The 21,327-nt window shown below is 40.5% G+C and overlaps 1 protein-coding gene across 6 annotated transcripts in view; it reads left to right on the plus strand.

Annotated features, from left to right (window-relative positions):
• Sol1 (CUB domain-containing protein Sol1) overlaps nucleotides 1–21,327 on the plus strand; it is a 659,765-nt gene that overhangs the window by 266,287 nt on the left and 372,151 nt on the right. For 3 of the 6 annotated variants that reach the window (XM_087358459.1, XM_087358457.1, XM_087358463.1), the window contains exon 2: nucleotides 16,052–16,202. The exons of the other annotated variants lie outside the window; for them this stretch is intronic. The gene's annotated coding sequence lies outside the window, so the exon portion shown is untranslated. The remainder of the gene's footprint in view (nucleotides 1–16,051; nucleotides 16,203–21,327) is intronic. 6 annotated transcript variants of the gene reach the window in all.

Raw genomic sequence — 21,327 nt, forward strand, 5'->3', positions numbered from 1 at the left:
CTATACTAACGTAAGCTAACATGCACTGAACAGCGCCATTACAACACGCAAGAAATTTGAAGCCCATGAAATAACACTGGCGAAATAGTTGGAACATCGACGCCAGGCGTCGCGACGCGAAGCATCACAACACAATCGAATGACAAAGGACACCGCAGATGTGGTTAGACTTCACTGAAGACAAGACTAGAAAAACGACGCCGGGCGTCGCGACGCCTATCGTCACGACATCAACACAAGACCCAGGAATGTGACTCGATCGATTTGGATAACTTTTTCTGCAAGATTAGGAAACCGACGCCTGGCGTCGCGACGCCGAACATTGCGACGCTCTATCATGGCGTCAATGTTATCGCACATGAATTTAAATATCACTGCTGACGAAATTAGAAAACCGACGCCTGGCGTCGCGACGCCGAACAGTGCGACGCTCTATCATGGCGCCAATGTTATCGCACATGAATTTAAATATCACTGCTACGAAATTAGAAAACCGACGCCTGGCGTCGCGACGCCATCCGCCGTCACGCCCGATGAAGCATACCGCCCTTGGTATATCGTTTGGCACGATGATAGAAAATCGACGCCGTGCGTAACGAGGTTCTTGAAGGACGAAATTTTACCGAAGACGCCAACCTAACCTAACCTAACCTAACCTAACCTAACCTAACCTAACCTAACCCAACCCAACCTAACCAAACCTAACGTAATCTATCCAAACACAGTGTTAGCACTGAGTTTATTGCGACCTATACGTGCCCTTGACATATCCATGACATCTAAATGTTGTCTGCAATGTTATTCGGATTCGTACAGTTCTCTATGTATATGCGTGAGAAAATAGTACTTCGAATGACCTTGAAAAGATTGCGGCTTCTAATTTTCAAACAGTTTATGTGATCTTGTCGCGGTCTTGACATATCCTTTATCCATCCGTGACCTCAATTTAACATGAGTATAGTCAAGCAGGTACTTCCGGTTTGCGGGAAATAAGCGTGAGAAGATATGACCTTGAGAAATTTAAAAATCCTTATCTTGCAAAGTATTCGCCCGATCTTGTTGTGTCTACCATATGACCTTTACCTATGCATGGCCTCATTATGGCCTGAGTATGGTCCACCAGGTATTTACGGTTTGGCAGACATACGTGTGATAAGATATGACCTTGAACATTTTAAGGACCCGTATCTGGGGAACTAGTACTCCGATTTTGTCGTGACTTCCATATGACCTTGATCTATACATGGCGTCATTTTGACATTAATATGGTTAACCAGCTATTTACCTTTTGGTAGATATAAGCATGGTAATATATGACCTTGAAAAATTTAAAGACGCGTATCTGGGAAACTATTGTGGTGATGTTGTCATGACTTCCATATGTCCTTGAGCTTTACGTGACCTCATTTTGACATGAGTATGGTCAACAAGGTGTTTACGGTTTGGCAGGTATAGGAGTGACAATATATGACCTTGAAAAACTTAAAGACCTATATCTGGGAAACTATTTTACTGAAGTTATCGTGACTTCCATATGACCTTGTTCTTTACGTGATCTCATTTTGACATGAGTACGGTCAAGAAGGTATTTATGGTTTGGCAGAAATAAGCGTCAATATATATGACCTTGAGAATACAAAAAGTAACCTAACCTAACCAAACCTAACCTAACGTAACCGAAAGTAACGTAACGTAACCTAACCAAACCTAACGTAACGTAACCTAACCCAACGTAACCTATACTAACGTAAGCTAACATGCACTGAACAGCGCCATTACAACACGCAAGAAATTTGAAGCCCATGAAATAACACTGGCGAAATAGTTGGAAGATCGACGCCAGGCGTCGCGACGCGAAGCATCACAACACAATCGAATGACACAAAGGACACCGCAGATGTGGTTAGACTTCACTGAAGACAAGACTAGAAAAACGACGCCCGGCGTCGCGACGCCTATCGTCACGACATCAACACAAGACCCAGGAATGTGACTCGATCGATTTGGATAACTTTGGCTGCAAGATTAGGAAACCGACGCCTGGCGTCGCGACGCCGAACATTGCGACGCTCTATCATGGCGTCAATGTTATCGCACATGAATTTAAATATCACTGCTGACGAAATTAGAAAACCGACGCCTGGCGTCGCGACGCCGAACAGTGCGACGCTCTTTCATGGCGCCAATGTTATCGCACATGAATTTAGATATAACTGCTACGAAATTAGAAAACCGACGCCATCCGCCGTCACGCCCGATGAAGCATACCACCCTTGGTATATCGTTTGGCACGATGATAGAAAATCGACGCCGTGCGTAACGAGGTTCTTGAAGGACGAAATTTTACCGAAGACGCCAACCTAACCTAACCTAATCTAACCTAACCTAAACTAACCTAACCTAACCTAACCCAACCCAACCCAACCCAACCTAACCAAACCTAACGTAATCTATCCAAACACAGTGTTAGCACTGAGTATTTATTGCGACCTATACATGCCCTTGACATATCCATGACATCTAAATGTTATCTGCAATGTTATTCGGATTCGTACAGTTCTCTATGTATATGCGTGAGAAAATAGTACTTCGAATGACCTTGAAAAGATTGCGGCTTCTAAATTTCAAACAGTTTATGTGATCTTGTCGCGGTCTTGACATGTCCTTTATCCATCCGTGACCTCAATTTAACATGAGTATAGTCAAGCAGGTACTTCCGGTTTGCGGGAAATAAGCGTGAGAAGATATGACCTTGAGAAATTTAAAAATCCTTATCTTGCAAAGTATTCGCCCGATCTTGTTGTGTCTACCATATGGCCTTTACCTATGCATGGCCTCGTTATGGCCTGAGTATGGTCCACCAGGTATTTACGGTTTGGCAGACATACGTGTGATAAGATATGACCTTGAACATTTTAAGGACCCGTATCTGGGGAACTAGTACTCCGATTTTGTCGTGACTTCCATATGAACTTGATCTATACATGGCGTCATTTTGACATTAATATGGTTAACCAGCTATTTACCTTTTGGTAGATATAAGCATGGTAATATATGACCTTGAAATATTTAAAGACCCTTATCTGGGAAACTATTGTGCTGATGTTGTCATGACTTCCATATGTCCTTGATCTTTACGTGACCTCATTTTGACATGAGTATGGTCAACAAGGTGTTTACGGTTTGGCAGGTATAGGAGTGACAATATATGACCTTGAAAAACTTAAAGACCTATATCTGGGAAACTATTGGACTGAAGTTATCGTGACTTCCATATGACCTTGTTCTTTACGTGATCTCATTTTGACATGAGTACGGTCAATAAGGTATTTATGGTTTGGCAGAAATAAGCGTCAATATATATGACCTTGAGAATACAAAAAGTAACCTAACCTAACCAAACCTAACCTAACGTAACCGAAAGTAACGTAACGTAACCTAACCTAACCAAACCTAACGTAACCTAACCTAACCAAACCTAACGTAACCTAACCTAACCCAACCTAACCTATACTAACGTAAGCTAACATGCACTGAACAGCGCCATTACAACACGCAAGAAATTTGAAGCCCATGAAATAACACTGGCGAAATAGTTGGAACATCGACGCCAGGCGTCGCGACGCGAAGCATCACAACACAATCGAATGACACAAAGGACACCGCAGATGTGGTTAGACTTCACTGAAGAAAAGACTAGAAAAACGACGCCCGGCGTCGCGACGCCTATCGTCACGACATCAACACAAGACCCAGGAATGTGACTCGATCGATTTGGATAACTTTGGCTGCAAGATTAGGAAACCGACGCCTGGCGTCGCGACGCCGAATATTGCGACGCTCTATCATGGCCCCAATGTAATCGCATATGAATTTAAATATCACTGCTGACGAAATTAGAAAACCGACGCCTGGCGTCGCGACGCCGAACAGTGCGACGCTCTATCATGGCGAAAATGTTATCGCACATGAATTTAAATATCACTGCTACGAAATTAGAAAACCGACGCCTGGCGTCGCGACGCCATCCGCCGTCACGCCCGATGAAGCATACCACCCTTGGTATATCGTTTGGCACGATGATAGAAAATCGACGCCGTGCGTAACGAGGTTCTTGAAGGACGAAATTTTACCGAAGACGCCAACCTAACCTAACCTAACCTAACCTACCTAACCTAACCTAACCTAACCTAACCTAACCTAACCTAACCTAACCTAACCTAACCTAACCTAACCCAACCCAACCTAACCAAACCTAACGTAATCTATCCAAACACAGTGTTAGCACTGAGTTTATTGCGACCTATACGTGCCCTTGACATATCCATGACATCTAAATGTTGTCTGCAATGTTATTCGGATTCGTACAGTTCTCTATGTATATGCGTGAGAAAATAGTACTTCGAATGACCTTGAAAAGATTGCGGCTTCTAATTTTCAAACAGTTTATGTGATCTTGTCGCGGTCTTGACATGTCCTTTATCCATCCGTGACCTCAATTTAACATGAGTATAGTCAAGCAGGTACTTCCGGTTTGCGGGAAATAAGCGTGAGAAGATATGACCTTGAGAAATTTAAAAATCCTTATCTTGCAAAGTATTCGCCCGATCTTGTTGTGTCTACCATATGACCTTTACCTATGCATGGCCTCATTATGGCCTGAGTATGGTCCACCAGGTATTTACGGTTTGGCAGACATACGTGTGATAAGATATGACAATGAACATTTTAAGGACCCGTATCTGGGGAACTAGTACTCCGATTTTGTCGTGACTTCCATATGACCTTGATCTATACATGGCGTCATTTTGACATTAATATGGTTAACCAGCTATTTACCTTTTGGTAGATATAAGCATGGTAATATATGACCTTGAAAAATTTAAAGACCCGTATCTTGGAAACTATTGTGCTGATGTTGTCATGACTTCCATATGTCCTTGATCTTTACGTGACCTCATTTTGACATGAGTATGGTCAACAAGGTGTTTACGGTTTGGCAGGTATAGGAGTGACAATATATGACCTTGAAAAACTTAAAGACCTATATCTGGGAAACTATTGGACTGAAGTTATCGTGACTTCCATATGACCTTGTTCTTTACATGATCTCATTTTGACATGAGTACGGTCAATAAGGTATTTATGGTTTGGCAGAAATAAGCGTCAATATATATGACCTTGAGAATACAAAAAGTAACCTAACCTAACCAAACCTAACCTAACGTAACCGAAAGTAACGTAACCTAACCTAACCAAACCTAACGTAACGTAACCTAACCCAACCTAACCTATACTAACGTAAGCTAACATGCACTGAACAGCGCCATTACAACACGCAAGAAATTTGAAGCCCATGAAATAACACTGGCGAAATAGTTGGAACATCGACGCCAGGCGTCGCGACGCGAAGCATCACAACACAATCGAATGACAAAGGACACCGCAGATGTGGTTAGACTTCACTGAAGACAAGACTAGAAAAACGACGCCGGGCGTCGCGACGCCTATCGTCACGACATCAACACAAGACCCAGGAATGTGACTCGATCGATTTGGATAACTTTTTCTGCAAGATTAGGAAACCGACGCCTGGCGTCGCGACGCCGAACATTGCGACGCTCTATCATGGCGTCAATGTTATCGCACATGAATTTAAATATCACTGCTGACGAAATTAGAAAACCGACGCCTGGCGTCGCGACGCCGAACAGTGCGACGCTCTATCATGGCGCCAATGTTATCGCACATGAATTTAAATATCACTGCTACGAAATTAGAAAACCGACGCCTGGCGTCGCGACGCCATCCGCCGTCACGCCCGATGAAGCATACCGCCCTTGGTATATCGTTTGGCACGATGATAGAAAATCGACGCCGTGCGTAACGAGGTTCTTGAAGGACGAAATTTTACCGAAGACGCCAACCTAACCTAACCTAACCTAACCTAACCTAACCTAACCTAACCTAACCCAACCCAACCTAACCAAACCTAACGTAATCTATCCAAACACAGTGTTAGCACTGAGTTTATTGCGACCTATACGTGCCCTTGACATATCCATGACATCTAAATGTTGTCTGCAATGTTATTCGGATTCGTACAGTTCTCTATGTATATGCGTGAGAAAATAGTACTTCGAATGACCTTGAAAAGATTGCGGCTTCTAATTTTCAAACAGTTTATGTGATCTTGTCGCGGTCTTGACATATCCTTTATCCATCCGTGACCTCAATTTAACATGAGTATAGTCAAGCAGGTACTTCCGGTTTGCGGGAAATAAGCGTGAGAAGATATGACCTTGAGAAATTTAAAAATCCTTATCTTGCAAAGTATTCGCCCGATCTTGTTGTGTCTACCATATGACCTTTACCTATGCATGGCCTCATTATGGCCTGAGTATGGTCCACCAGGTATTTACGGTTTGGCAGACATACGTGTGATAAGATATGACCTTGAACATTTTAAGGACCCGTATCTGGGGAACTAGTACTCCGATTTTGTCGTGACTTCCATATGACCTTGATCTATACATGGCGTCATTTTGACATTAATATGGTTAACCAGCTATTTACCTTTTGGTAGATATAAGCATGGTAATATATGACCTTGAAAAATTTAAAGACGCGTATCTGGGAAACTATTGTGGTGATGTTGTCATGACTTCCATATGTCCTTGAGCTTTACGTGACCTCATTTTGACATGAGTATGGTCAACAAGGTGTTTACGGTTTGGCAGGTATAGGAGTGACAATATATGACCTTGAAAAACTTAAAGACCTATATCTGGGAAACTATTTTACTGAAGTTATCGTGACTTCCATATGACCTTGTTCTTTACGTGATCTCATTTTGACATGAGTACGGTCAAGAAGGTATTTATGGTTTGGCAGAAATAAGCGTCAATATATATGACCTTGAGAATACAAAAAGTAACCTAACCTAACCAAACCTAACCTAACGTAACCGAAAGTAACGTAACGTAACCTAACCAAACCTAACGTAACGTAACCTAACCCAACGTAACCTATACTAACGTAAGCTAACATGCACTGAACAGCGCCATTACAACACGCAAGAAATTTGAAGCCCATGAAATAACACTGGCGAAATAGTTGGAAGATCGACGCCAGGCGTCGCGACGCGAAGCATCACAACACAATCGAATGACACAAAGGACACCGCAGATGTGGTTAGACTTCACTGAAGACAAGACTAGAAAAACGACGCCCGGCGTCGCGACGCCTATCGTCACGACATCAACACAAGACCCAGGAATGTGACTCGATCGATTTGGATAACTTTGGCTGCAAGATTAGGAAACCGACGCCTGGCGTCGCGACGCCGAACATTGCGACGCTCTATCATGGCGTCAATGTTATCGCACATGAATTTAAATATCACTGCTGACGAAATTAGAAAACCGACGCCTGGCGTCGCGACGCCGAACAGTGCGACGCTCTTTCATGGCGCCAATGTTATCGCACATGAATTTAGATATAACTGCTACGAAATTAGAAAACCGACGCCATCCGCCGTCACGCCCGATGAAGCATACCACCCTTGGTATATCGTTTGGCACGATGATAGAAAATCGACGCCGTGCGTAACGAGGTTCTTGAAGGACGAAATTTTACCGAAGACGCCAACCTAACCTAACCTAATCTAACCTAACCTAAACTAACCTAACCTAACCTAACCCAACCCAACCCAACCCAACCTAACCAAACCTAACGTAATCTATCCAAACACAGTGTTAGCACTGAGTATTTATTGCGACCTATACATGCCCTTGACATATCCATGACATCTAAATGTTATCTGCAATGTTATTCGGATTCGTACAGTTCTCTATGTATATGCGTGAGAAAATAGTACTTCGAATGACCTTGAAAAGATTGCGGCTTCTAAATTTCAAACAGTTTATGTGATCTTGTCGCGGTCTTGACATGTCCTTTATCCATCCGTGACCTCAATTTAACATGAGTATAGTCAAGCAGGTACTTCCGGTTTGCGGGAAATAAGCGTGAGAAGATATGACCTTGAGAAATTTAAAAATCCTTATCTTGCAAAGTATTCGCCCGATCTTGTTGTGTCTACCATATGGCCTTTACCTATGCATGGCCTCGTTATGGCCTGAGTATGGTCCACCAGGTATTTACGGTTTGGCAGACATACGTGTGATAAGATATGACCTTGAACATTTTAAGGACCCGTATCTGGGGAACTAGTACTCCGATTTTGTCGTGACTTCCATATGAACTTGATCTATACATGGCGTCATTTTGACATTAATATGGTTAACCAGCTATTTACCTTTTGGTAGATATAAGCATGGTAATATATGACCTTGAAATATTTAAAGACCCTTATCTGGGAAACTATTGTGCTGATGTTGTCATGACTTCCATATGTCCTTGATCTTTACGTGACCTCATTTTGACATGAGTATGGTCAACAAGGTGTTTACGGTTTGGCAGGTATAGGAGTGACAATATATGACCTTGAAAAACTTAAAGACCTATATCTGGGAAACTATTGGACTGAAGTTATCGTGACTTCCATATGACCTTGTTCTTTACGTGATCTCATTTTGACATGAGTACGGTCAATAAGGTATTTATGGTTTGGCAGAAATAAGCGTCAATATATATGACCTTGAGAATACAAAAAGTAACCTAACCTAACCAAACCTAACCTAACGTAACCGAAAGTAACGTAACGTAACCTAACCTAACCAAACCTAACGTAACCTAACCTAACCAAACCTAACGTAACCTAACCTAACCCAACCTAACCTATACTAACGTAAGCTAACATGCACTGAACAGCGCCATTACAACACGCAAGAAATTTGAAGCCCATGAAATAACACTGGCGAAATAGTTGGAACATCGACGCCAGGCGTCGCGACGCGAAGCATCACAACACAATCGAATGACACAAAGGACACCGCAGATGTGGTTAGACTTCACTGAAGACAAGACTAGAAAAACGACGCCCGGCGTCGCGACGCCTATCGTCACGACATCAACACAAGACCCAGGAATGTGACTCGATCGATTTGGATAACTTTGGCTGGAAGATTAGGAAACCGACGCCTGGCGTCGCGACGCCGAACATTGCGACGCTCTATCATGGCGCCAATGTTATCGCACATGAATTTAAATATCACTGCTGACGAAATTAGAAAACCGACGCCTGGCGTCGCGACGCCGAACAGTGCGACGCTCTATCATGGCGCCAATGTTATCGCACATGAATTTAAATATCACTGCTACGAAATTAGAAAACCGACGCCTGGCGTCGCGACGCCATCCGCCGTCACGCCCGATGAAGCATACCACCCTTGGTATATCGTTTGGCACGATGATAGAAAATCGACGCCGTGCGTAACGAGGTTTTTGAAGGACGAAATTTTACCGAAGTCGCCAACCTAACCTAACCTAACCTAACCTAACCTAACCTAACCTAACCTAACCTAACCTAACCTAACCTAACCTAACCTAACCCAACCCAACCCAACCTAACCAAACCTAACGTAAACTATCCAAACAGTGTTAGCACTGAGTATTTATTGCGACCTATACATGCCCTTGACATATCCATGACATCTAAATGTTATCTGCAATGTTATTCGGATTCGTACAGTTCTCTATGTATATGCGTGAGAAAATAGTACTTCGAATGACCTTGAAAAGATTGCGGCTTCTAATTTTCAAACAGTTTATGTGATCTTGTCGCGGTCTTGACATGTCCTTTATCCATCCGTGACCTCAATTTAACATGAGTACAGTCAAGCGGGTACTTCCGGTTTGCGGGAAATAAGCGTGAGAAGATATGACCTTGAGAAATTTAAAAATCCTTATCTTGCAAACTATTCGCCCGATGTTGTGTCTACCATATGACCTTGACCTATGCATGGCCTCATTTTGGCCTGAGTATGGTCCACCAGGTATTTACGGTTTGGCAGACATACGTGTGATAAGATATGACCTTGAAAATTTTAAGGACGCGTGTCTGGGGAACTAGTACTCCGATTTTGTCGGGACTTCCATATGACCTTGATCTATACATGGCGTCATTTTAACATAAGTATGATTAACCAGCTATTTACCTTTTGGCAGATATAAGCATGGTAATATATGACCTTGAAAAATTTAAAGACCCGTATCTGGGAAACTAGTGGGCCGATTTTGTCGTGACTTCCATATGACCTTGACCTATGCACGACCTCATTTTGATATGAGTATTGTAACAAGTTGTTTACGGTTTGGCAGGTATAGGAGTGATAATATATGACCTTGAGAAACTTAAAGACCTATATCTGGGAAACTATTGGACTGATGTCGTGACTTCTATATGTCCTTGATCTTTACGTGATATCATTTTGACATGAGTACGGTCAACGAGGTATTTATGGTTTGGCAGAAATAAGCGTTAAAATATATGACCTTGAGAATATTAAAGACCTCTCTGGTACATAACCTAATGTAATCCAACACACTGATCTGACCTGACCTAAACTAAAGTAATCCAACTTAACCCAAAGCACCCTAACAAAATATAACTACCCTATTTAACCTAACCTAACCCAACATAACCTAACGTTCCGCGGCCTATGGTAAGCGAATTTTTATGCTAAAAAACATGTCGAAGCTTACTCTAACATATTGAAAATTAGCTAAAATTATTGTATTTTTATGTAAAAAAGTATGCGTGTCGAAGCGTGACTTATTGATCACGCATGCTTAAGCGTGATAAAGCGTGACCAGGCGTGACCCGCTTTGACATAGTGACACTATGTGAGTTGAAATGTGGCCAAGATATACAAAGCGTAACCAAACGTGGCAAAGCGTGACAATGCGTGACTTGGCGTGACCTGCTATAAAGGCGTGACAAGAGGTCGCCATAAGTATTTAATATACGTTTTCAGGCAATCTGTAGCGAATTTTTTGTATTTCTCTGATTCAACAAAATACATTCTCTGTAGAGAAGTACATTTTGTACTTCGCTTGAAGTATTGAATTTTAGGGAACTTTTGGTTGAATGTTCTTCAAAGGTATTTTTTCCGACCATAAAAGGACGGTTTTTATACTGGAATATTGGGAATAACCTCGCAAAAAGACTGCTTTTCATATTTCAAGCATTTCTTTGTGCTCTATGATTCAGTATTTGATCCTCAAAATGGCAAGTTTGTGAAGAAGGTAACTGTATACTCATCTGAACAACTTATTTCTCGTGGTTACGACTTCCTCTGTGTGGAAATGCGTTGCCGCATTCATCAGTAAAATGATTTATATCTGAAATTTAAAATATTTGTATTCTCTCTGTGTTCCTTACCCTTATCCCTGCCATTTGGAAGGCTGAAGTTTCATAACAGACATCTGCAAATGATAAAATTAATTTATCATGCATTTCATAGATATCGTTCTATCCTTTTATTCACAGTGGAATTCCCTTTAGGTCCCAAGATGAGAATGAGGGAAACCCCACAGAGGAATCTGACTCATCAACACAGACTTTCTTCTCTTTCTTTGAGTTCTTTGTGCTCTTTGCTGTGAGAAAATATCCATCCGTTTCTCACATCAGTTATAACCAAACAGTTCTTGAAGGTTTATGACAGTAGATAATAGTAAAAATATTCCATACTTACAGATTTTCTGCAGCGTAAATTGCAGAGAAATTAGAGAAATGCTTACATTTCGTATGAATCGTTATTGTAAGGAAGATAACATTTTAAACAGGAAACACAGGAGAAGTATAGCATATTAACCAAAATAAACGATGTTTTAGGTTCTCGCGGAGGAGAGCATGAATATGGCTGTCTTTTGGATTCTTGCGCCGTGTAGAAGTGTAGTAGAAGTTTACCGGCTTTCCAGATGTGCTTGCTGCTTCCATCAGCAGATAGTCGCCATGATTTAGGAAGCAAGCATATCTGAAACGTCGGTAAACTTCTATAAGACTACACGGCGAAACCCAGAAGACAGCTATTTTTAAAAAATTGAGAACTTGACAAATAAGATAAAAATCAGTCACCGGGAAGCAACTACATGTAAAACCTGACGTAAAAAACAGAAATAAAGGGGTAGGCACATGTATATGTGTGAGAGTATTGGAATATTGCAGAATAAATACGATTATTTGGTCCAATTTAACTAATAAATATATTCCAAGAATGGTTTAGCTTAGAGTCTAAAACTGACATGTCTTTTAGTACAGTTATAACACTTTAGAAACACCGCAGCCGGGGAAGCTGGGAGCATGTCCCTGATTTTCTTAGCGAGTGTGCAATCGGACGGTATCAAGACTAAAACGACAATTTTTCCTTTGAAGACATTAGCAATAGAGCTTACGTCGCTCGAAATAAAATGTTCTGAAGTTTAAACGGTTGAAAATAGCTGCGTAATTGCTTTGAGAGTCGTCTTGAAGGAAGTCTATTAGACTTACCAGAAGTTCCAAAGTTTGTCTGGGATACTTTCCAGTTTATTGGAACCTGTCAGCATTAAGGAATTCCAGACAACGGGAACATGACCAAGCTTTGCCCGAGTGGGTGATCTGTAAAGAACTGTAAGGCTTCCAGAAGAAGAAAAATGGTAGGCAATAAGTAACTGCATGGAGGAGACTCCTCGAGAAACCAATAGTCCTTACGTTAGACATTTCTCGCCTTTTGTGGGACAAGAAAGTTTACATGGAGCTACAGGATGAGCTACTGTTTCTTATTCTGTGCCAAACGAATCGATTCCACTTCCTCTTGTCCTAATATTTAAGGTACATTTTAACATTATCCTTTCATCTACCCCTGCGTGTTCCAAGAAGTCTCTTCCGCTTCATATTTGTCAACTAAATTATATCGTCTCTAACTTTGTTTAATATGCTCATTCTTAAATCTGGGTCCACACTTGCGCTTTCTGATATATCGTAAAAGGGTAACTGATCAAGGGATTCCGAGGTTCAGATGTGGAAGAGTCTGGCGAACGCCTACACTTGCTTCTTTGACTTTCGCTGAAAAACCTTTCAACTACGTTGATACGGCACACCGCGAACCAAAAAGAAGCGAATGTTACAGCAACATCGTCCACACATGCGCATTCGCTGTTACGTTATGGCAGAATGCGCAAGTGTGGACCCGGCTTTAGAATAACATTTGCTTCCGTTTAGAGATGAATCTTTATTGAAGACGAGCTACTGAATCGAGGAATAGCTGTTACACCACGTAGAGTGAAATACACTATACACACCGGTTAGTTTTCGTACAGTACTAGAATGTAAGTTCGTAACTTCAGTGGGCTGAAGGGTTTGGAACTAGAACTTCATACTCCGTGAACTTGAGGCACGTCCTTTGTCTGTAACCACTCATTAAACTTGCTTCCAGTTTCCTCAAATTTCTGGAGGCCCTCTGTTTCGTCTGTAGCAAGAAGTTGAGTCATGTCGTCACAACGTAGCCACTGAACATGAAACGCTGACTTCATACGCATTTCTCTTTGTCCAGGACTTTTAAGTCGCCATAATTTATTTTGAAGTATGTAACAAAACTCTTTTGGACTCATTTACCCAAGGCTTGTTGTAGCGTTTGGAATATTGTGACTTCTCGTCGTAAGAATTAATTTCCTGTCTCCTAACACGCCAATTAAACAATGGCAGTTGAAACTCCAAGTTAAATTTCGATTATCTATTCATGTAGGAATCATATATAGTAGTCGGGACGAAACCGTGTGTTTCATATCCGTTAGACGTAAAAGGCATTTGGATAAGAGGGGAAGGAGGGGTAACAGTTAAGGAAGCACTTCTTGTCAACACTACAAACATTAATTCCCAGCGGCTGTAATTTTTAGCTCGCTGTCTCCGTTTCTCTGTCAGTAATGTCTTTGTATTGCGTAGTATATGGGTTTGTTTTCCTTCTACCCGCAAGCTAGTGACGTAAGCGAAAAGCACTGTTTAGTCCTGCCCAACGTGAGATCTGTTTTGTTAGAATTGTAATGGTTTGTTCAAAGACAACCTCTGTTTTAGACTGTTCATAAATATATTAATTACAGAAGGAGACTGAGAATGTTTGGTAAACTGAAAACGTTTGCCCCCTTTAAATTTCGACACAATCGGTGGAATTTTACATTGCGTTGTGTTCTGTGAACCAGAGCAACGAACTGAGGAACACTAGCAGAGCAGGCACACGCCTTAACACGCACGCCCTACTGCTACATCCAATAATTTCACATTCGGTAGTACGAGGAGGGTGAGGTTTATCTGTACGTATGTGTTGTCGCTTCGCGGTCTTTGCCTTCCTCCCACCTATTTGTAATGCTCTTCCAGGCTCGGAGTTACGTTGCGGCAACTGTACCATTATTTACACCTCGTGTTTAAACTTTCACATTATTTAAGTATGGAACGAAGCCGCATACTTGGCACTGAAAACATCGGTATAATAATGGATGAACATTTATACGTAATCGGCTCAGTAATCTGTACCATTCTATCTCTCTCTGCCCTGTGGCAAGCCACTGGCAGTGGATTACATTCGCCATGAAATGAAATTCCCTGCTGAAATCCTGATAACTTTTAGTCTGATCAGCGAGGTCTCGTTCACTAACATAAATGACCTTGTCGGGTCACAGCGGTCGAAGAACCGATTTGTAGAGTGTGACAAGGACTCTTGAGCGACACGGACCATAGATTTATTGATCAAATTTGATTTCCAATCGTTCTGCGATAATTCATTGAAATGCCCAACCAGTAACAGCTTTGTATCCAGTGAAATGCACTTTGAACTGCAGGCGTTTCACCAGCTCGTGGGCGTCCAGTCCATGGATATTCTGTAAAATAAATTACGTGAAAACAATTTAAATAAAACGGGGGAAAAACTCGTGATTAGAGGAATATTTCCAAGAAGAATGGACGCATGGCAATTTACATTTCCACAGACTGGCTGAGTTTCTGCGACTCTCAGGACAGGCACCTGAAATTCAAAACTAGAATCATTCTTTTATTCCCTTTATTTTATATGCACATTTCTACAGTCGCTGTTACCATTAGATGTTTGCCGTCGGTATGAATTCAGAACTGCCTCGTCCTTCTGTTCTCTTAATTTTCTTTTATGTATACTGATAACATTTAATAGGCAATTTATTTTCCTATGTTCTCTTTAAAAGTTGGAATCAATTTATTTGTTTGTTAAGTTCAGATTCATATCTAAGACAAGCTCACCCTAGAGACCCAACAGGTTTTCTCCCTTCTTCCCATATTTTGCCTGAATACGAAAGCGGAATCCAGTTTCGAAACGTAACTTTATAATTTCAACGTTGGAAAAAGCCCAAAATAACAAGTTTACACAACCTGAGGTTTTATTGCTTACGTGTTAGTTCTTCTGTCCTGAAATCCACGTCATTCATTGCACATCTGAAATCGTACATGCGTTCTATTAAATTTGGGCCATAATGGAGTGACTAATTATGTGTCTAGTTCTGAACTGCTGTTTTACCATTCATCTGAAAAGGCAGAGATTCGTCATCACCACTCCTGAGTTAACGTACGCGTTTGAGGATCCATAAGGTAAAATTGGGCAGAAGCTTAGGTAGTTCGTACTCAGCTTCGTCGATCTTCTGTGACGTCACATCTATGTACGCTGTATTGGTAAACAAGATAGATTTTTCATCAGTCTTGAATCCAGATTTTATCTTAACAGTCTTCTTAATAAAACTATGTATTTGTAAGACTTGAGGTTCTCACAGCGGTGAGTATGAAGATTGCTGTCTTCTGGGTTGTTGTTCATCGCCCTGATGACGGAGGCAGTATGACCTCTGAAACGTTGGTAAACATCGACCAGACTACACAGCGCAACAACCCAGAAGACGGAAATCTTCAAACTATGTATTTATTAATTCTATTTGACTAAGATATTTCACACTTTTGTCTCTGGTACGCCATGATATAAGGTACCTATGCGTTTGAATTTTTATAGAAATGAACATTTCGTGTCAGGATTTACAAATATTAAGGGTTTTATGTAAGGACAGTGAGACTTTGTGCTTTTCAAACATATCTTCTCGTTCTCAGTGTGTCTGCTAGATGAAATAACTCCAGGCGGTTTCAAGTTCTGATGTGCATAGCCCACCTGACATCATCTCTTCACAGCTAAAACATCATCCAGTACTCACTGAAGACTTACCGCATATAATGAAAAAGGAAATGTATTGCGTACTCTGAGGTACGTAAACTACTTTGTGATTCATTTTTGTACCGGTGTTTAGGTTCAGATGAAGTACGCGGAGGTAGGAAATGGGTGGGTGTTTTGAAGTGACCACTCGTAGGTTTTGTGTTTGCTGACGCAGAAGTGGAATGAGCGCGGAGCAGGTCCGTTAGTGCTCTCCTTGAATACAGATGATCGATTCAGGACTTTTACCCCCCTTACTCAGCAGTAAACTATGATAGTTTCGAAAAGTAGGAAAGCTGTATTCTGATAGTGTCCTTTCCGGTCTGTATCATGAAATAAAACTTTATCAAATTTCTCAAATAACATCTCAGAAAATAAAATGTTATTAATACTAGTAAATTAAAATGTCAAATATGTTTTCAGGGCGAATAACAGTCTTAATTGGCTAGCATACATAGACATCTCTGTCGTTTATCGGTAGGCCACATATCATAGCATATAATAAAAAGTAGCTCAGGATCTGAAAGATACGACAGATAAATTTTCACTTACTTTCTGATTAATAGAAAAACATAAGAACGGGTTAAAAACGTAAATATAGATGAAGGAAGTCCATAATATAGACCTAATATTCTTTCAAAGTGTAAGTTCTGAAAAAATTAATATTAATTTTCGGAAGACAATTGCGGGGTTGGGGGTGACGCAAGGCTGGGGGTTTGTCTAGGGCGCCAAATGTCCTTGCGCCTATCCTGCGTCTTCGTACTCAGCTGCTGTAATTTCCCCTTTATTACTTGGTCGTCATTTACATGCTATTTTGCTGTCTCGTTCTCGTGCTCACAAAGGATTAGCTCAAGGCAGGGTATGAACTGATTCAAACTCCTACAGAATAGTCTATAGAAAGTAAAGGCTTCTTTATCCTAGATATTACACGGTGTACATTGTTTGCTTAGCCCTGAGCTAATGAAACTAAAATTAATCCAGTTAGCTAAAAAGCGTATGTAAGACCTGCCGTTAAATTAGCTTATAGAAGCCGAGGTATTTTGTTTTAATAACTTTTAAACTATTTCATAGGCTAACAATTAGCCTCTTTAATTACTATGTAAAGATAGTAAAATATAGGTTTTATAACGGAGTTGTAATATTGTGTTGCGTGTCAGTTTTTACTGATTGTGTTCGTGAACATGAAACACGCATTATTTTGTAACTATAACTTTGGATCTGTATCGGATTAGGAAGACTTATTAACACGCATAGTAACTGAAGACAAATTTATATGCCTGGTGGTTGTCAAAATATATAATTATAATTCTCCAAGATTACTGTCTTCTGGAATTTTGCACCTCTGAAACGTCACCTCTGAAGACATGGAAGTTTGTCCGTGTCTTTCAGTGTTGTGTTGTCTTGCATAGGCGGATTTGCGACGGGCCGACCCCGCATCAAAGAGTCCTTCCACCAAATGTCTAAATAGATTGTGAAACCTCCCATATTTAGGAGGCCAAGGTTCTGCCAGGAGTCACGATAAAGAGAAAAGAAAAGTTGTATCCGTTATCCCAAAGTGCCCGTGCCTGAGTTCCGAGGAGGACACTGATGGTCCAGTGGACTTTTGCCAAGAGATTTGGTTAGGAACGTGAAGTCTTTGTTGAGTGATGAGGTCGGTTTGAAACCCCAATAGACAAACGGCTTATTCTGATGTACAAGGAGGTTTATAACAGACGAGGCAGTGAATACAGATGTAGATCGTGGATACTGGGCGTAAGCTTCTCAGGTATTGCAATTTCTGCTGGTACTTCAAAATGATCCAATGGCATTTAAAATAGAATCCGACCGGTGTTGTATTGGTCTTGCTCGTACAGGTTGATTTGATGTACTTGTGCAAGCACGCCATAGGTGAAGGGAGTGACGTGTGTCACATGAGTGAATGATGACTACTGTGTTTTTTCAGTAATTTTTGTTCTGTTGTAACCAGGAGTTCAGTGTGAGAAATCTATCATTGTTCTTTCAGATGCATAGGGACTATCGAGTTATTCTGTAAAATTTTAATGGGAGGAGAGCTCCTCCTCTATGTTCTGAAATAATTTCTGCGTCCAGCATCCATTATAGTATTTGTTAAATCGTGAAACTTGAAGACTATCAGTAGTATAACATGGGCTTCTGCTTAAGTTCATAGTTTATTTTTTTGTATTTTGTATCAGTGTGTTCCAGCACCAAGCCTCACAAAAATGATTAGGGTTCATGGCATCGGATTCATTGCTCATACTGTGATTATACTACAGCCTGTGTAAGAAATGTCGTGTTTCCTTGTAATACAAAATATTTAATATTTGTTGTGTTTTCGGAAAATTAAGCCTAGGTTGATGCTATCGCTTCTGAACGTCTATGTATTCCTTTTTAAATGATGTACCAAGTCCACAGAATGTTTAATTTACAGTTATGTTCTATGTTTTAACGAGTCACATACAGTTGTTTGTTTCAGATGTTTTTTTTTTTAATTTTGGAAATTTATTTCTGGTTTTCTACGAATTACCATTGTGATTTCTAGAAGAAACTCACATTCATTATTTTCATAAACGTTTGTCAGTAATGACGTAGTTGTATGTAGCGTTAGAGCCAGCGAATTAAAATGTAACAGATGACTCATATAACCGAAGTGTTCAGATAAATGTAGTTACTTCAGAGTCACACGTACACTGGGATGTCGTGTTGTTCGAATCCATTTCTACAAAGCGATGCTTGATACAAACCAATTCTATATTTATTAGCAATCGCTTATGAATACTAATCAATATCCCCTGTGCCAGAATTGTAAACCGAGGCTGATATATCATTGTGAAATGTATACGGTGAGTCTAGCTTGAAAGAATTATTGTCCCTTCACATTTGGATATTAATCGATCAATGTTTGCATCGTGCATCATATTCCATCCATCAACTTGTCAGTCAGCTATATACGATTACAAGTTTTACCACTAGAAATCACTTCGGACAGAAATGTATGGGCTAATATATATTGTCCAATTTACCACTTCGTCTGCAAGCATGTTTGTGTTGAAGGGATTCTTTTAGATATTGGCACACGAACGTGAATTGTGCTTATTCAGCAGAACTCTGTTAATAGAACCATGAATGAGATTTGAAATATAACGAATTTTTATTACTTGATTTGGAAATTTATACGTTTTGTATGTCACATCCGTCATCAGAAATAGATAACAGAGCTCTCGGAAAATGTTTTCAGATCCACTTACAGCTTACAGTAATGTTCATCAATGATAAAACGGTACAGGAATGAAGCTGTACTTCATGAACCGCGGGCTTTCAACACGTTTCTGGGTAGAATTCTACGAAATCTGATGTAATGAAATTCTCTATGCGTAATAGGCGGGTAGCATACGGCGTAAGAATTGGATAAAGCACGTAAAGATATTTTAACAACGTGGAAAGATTTCGAAGTTTTAGTAATAACATTACCGAATGACCTGACCAAAATCTCATTTCGTACGAACATTTTCTCAGGACCGAGAGAGTTTTTGTGACCCTGTCACGAATCGATTTCTGCTGTGAAAGTTGTCAGACGTGGGTCTATATCATGTCCTTGTATCGCTCAGTGTGTGACTCCATTTTCTAGAGGTCGAAGCGTGGGGTCGCATGCTTTTAACTACAGTAACTGCCCGGGGAATGGTGGCTGAAAAAATCTTCAGGTGACCAGTGGCAAAACGGAGCAACTCGCAATGCTGTTCCTAGGCTAACAGCTCTGAAAGCTGATTGGAAGGATCATTAAATCCCAACCATAATACAGTAACCTATTCCATAGACCAAGGATATATGCTTGCATCTGTCCATGAGGAACATAATAGTACCATAATATATCTTTATTATGCCGTATGAAGGCTTTATTCAGAACGACACACGAATGCGACCTTTTTGGTTTATCTGGCAGATAAACAGATGTTTAAGATTTAAATTAATGTTTTACCTGAAGGATTTGTTAGGCTTTGATGTTTACGTCTTAAACAAAAACATCACAAGACGATTTCTTTGCAGTAAGACCATCAGAATAAAGGACTCGTTGAACACGGCGTTACTGTTATTGGGATGAATAATATTCCCATAGTTCTTTGTGTCTCTAGTAGAGACGACACACAAGCTCGGAAGTTTTATCATAATCTGCCTTTCACAAAATATGATAGTATACTTTTAATATTTGATAATATTTATTTTAATTTATTCTGAATAACATTGCTTCTGCTTGTTCCGTTATTTTTATAATATTTTAACCTGCTTTGACCTAGGATTATAAGTATGTACATATTAATCAACGTCTCCTGAGTACACTGAAATTTCCATATCTTGCAACCATTATGGAGAAAAATGTTTGCATGAAAAATTATGTGATATTGTCACGAACAGGCTTACCCTGTCGTGGAAAGAGGTCATCATTCCAGACCAAATATATTTAGAAGATTGAAGTAAAATAGTTCCTTCCAGTTTATAAGTAAAAATTTTGTAACAGACTAGTCCTTCTCTGCGTTAATTTAAATACCTCCTTCACTGCTTCTTCCTAAAGGTTTTTGAGAATGAAGCCCTTTATCTTGTTCCGATTCAGAATTCAATTCTGAAAGTATGACATCCTTGCAGGCGTTTGTTAGGACTGTTATGACGAGGAAGTAGCTCCTTGCAAGGCGTCCGCCTCTACAGGACAGCACATCCCAGAAAGACGCAGAACCCGCGTTTCAGTGTTAGATTTATCCAAAACCATGCACGTCCTTAATAACACGACACACTCTTATTAATGTCTTCCATTTCAAGTAGCTCGAAACGCTGGCTTCACATTTAGTATATCCCATTTCCCACGCTATGTGTCACATTTGGAAATTTAAAATGTTTCGAAAATAATGACAACTAGAGACACCTGTTGCTGCTCCTGAGCGACGCCGGTTAATGTAACGTAATCATTTTGTGGCGTGTTTCCATTTTCATGTGCGCGAGAGGAATATGAAATGTGCCTTGAGGCTTGACGTCTTTAATTAAAATGGTGATGTCCGTTTAAGCTATAATTTACTTTAGGAAGTGCATGATTTTCTGTCGAGTGACGAACCTGCCACTAAAATCCACGTGTTTTTTTATTACTGCAATGACAGTTCGAAGCACAGGTCGTCAAACATTCTTCTTAACACGGACA

Source organism: Zootermopsis nevadensis, unplaced genomic scaffold (genome assembly GCF_977971745.1).
Source record: "Zootermopsis nevadensis isolate Lab colony 2312 unplaced genomic scaffold, Znev_1.0 Znev_ptg000030l, whole genome shotgun sequence".
Lineage (NCBI taxonomy): Eukaryota > Metazoa > Arthropoda > Insecta > Blattodea > Termopsidae > Zootermopsis > Zootermopsis nevadensis.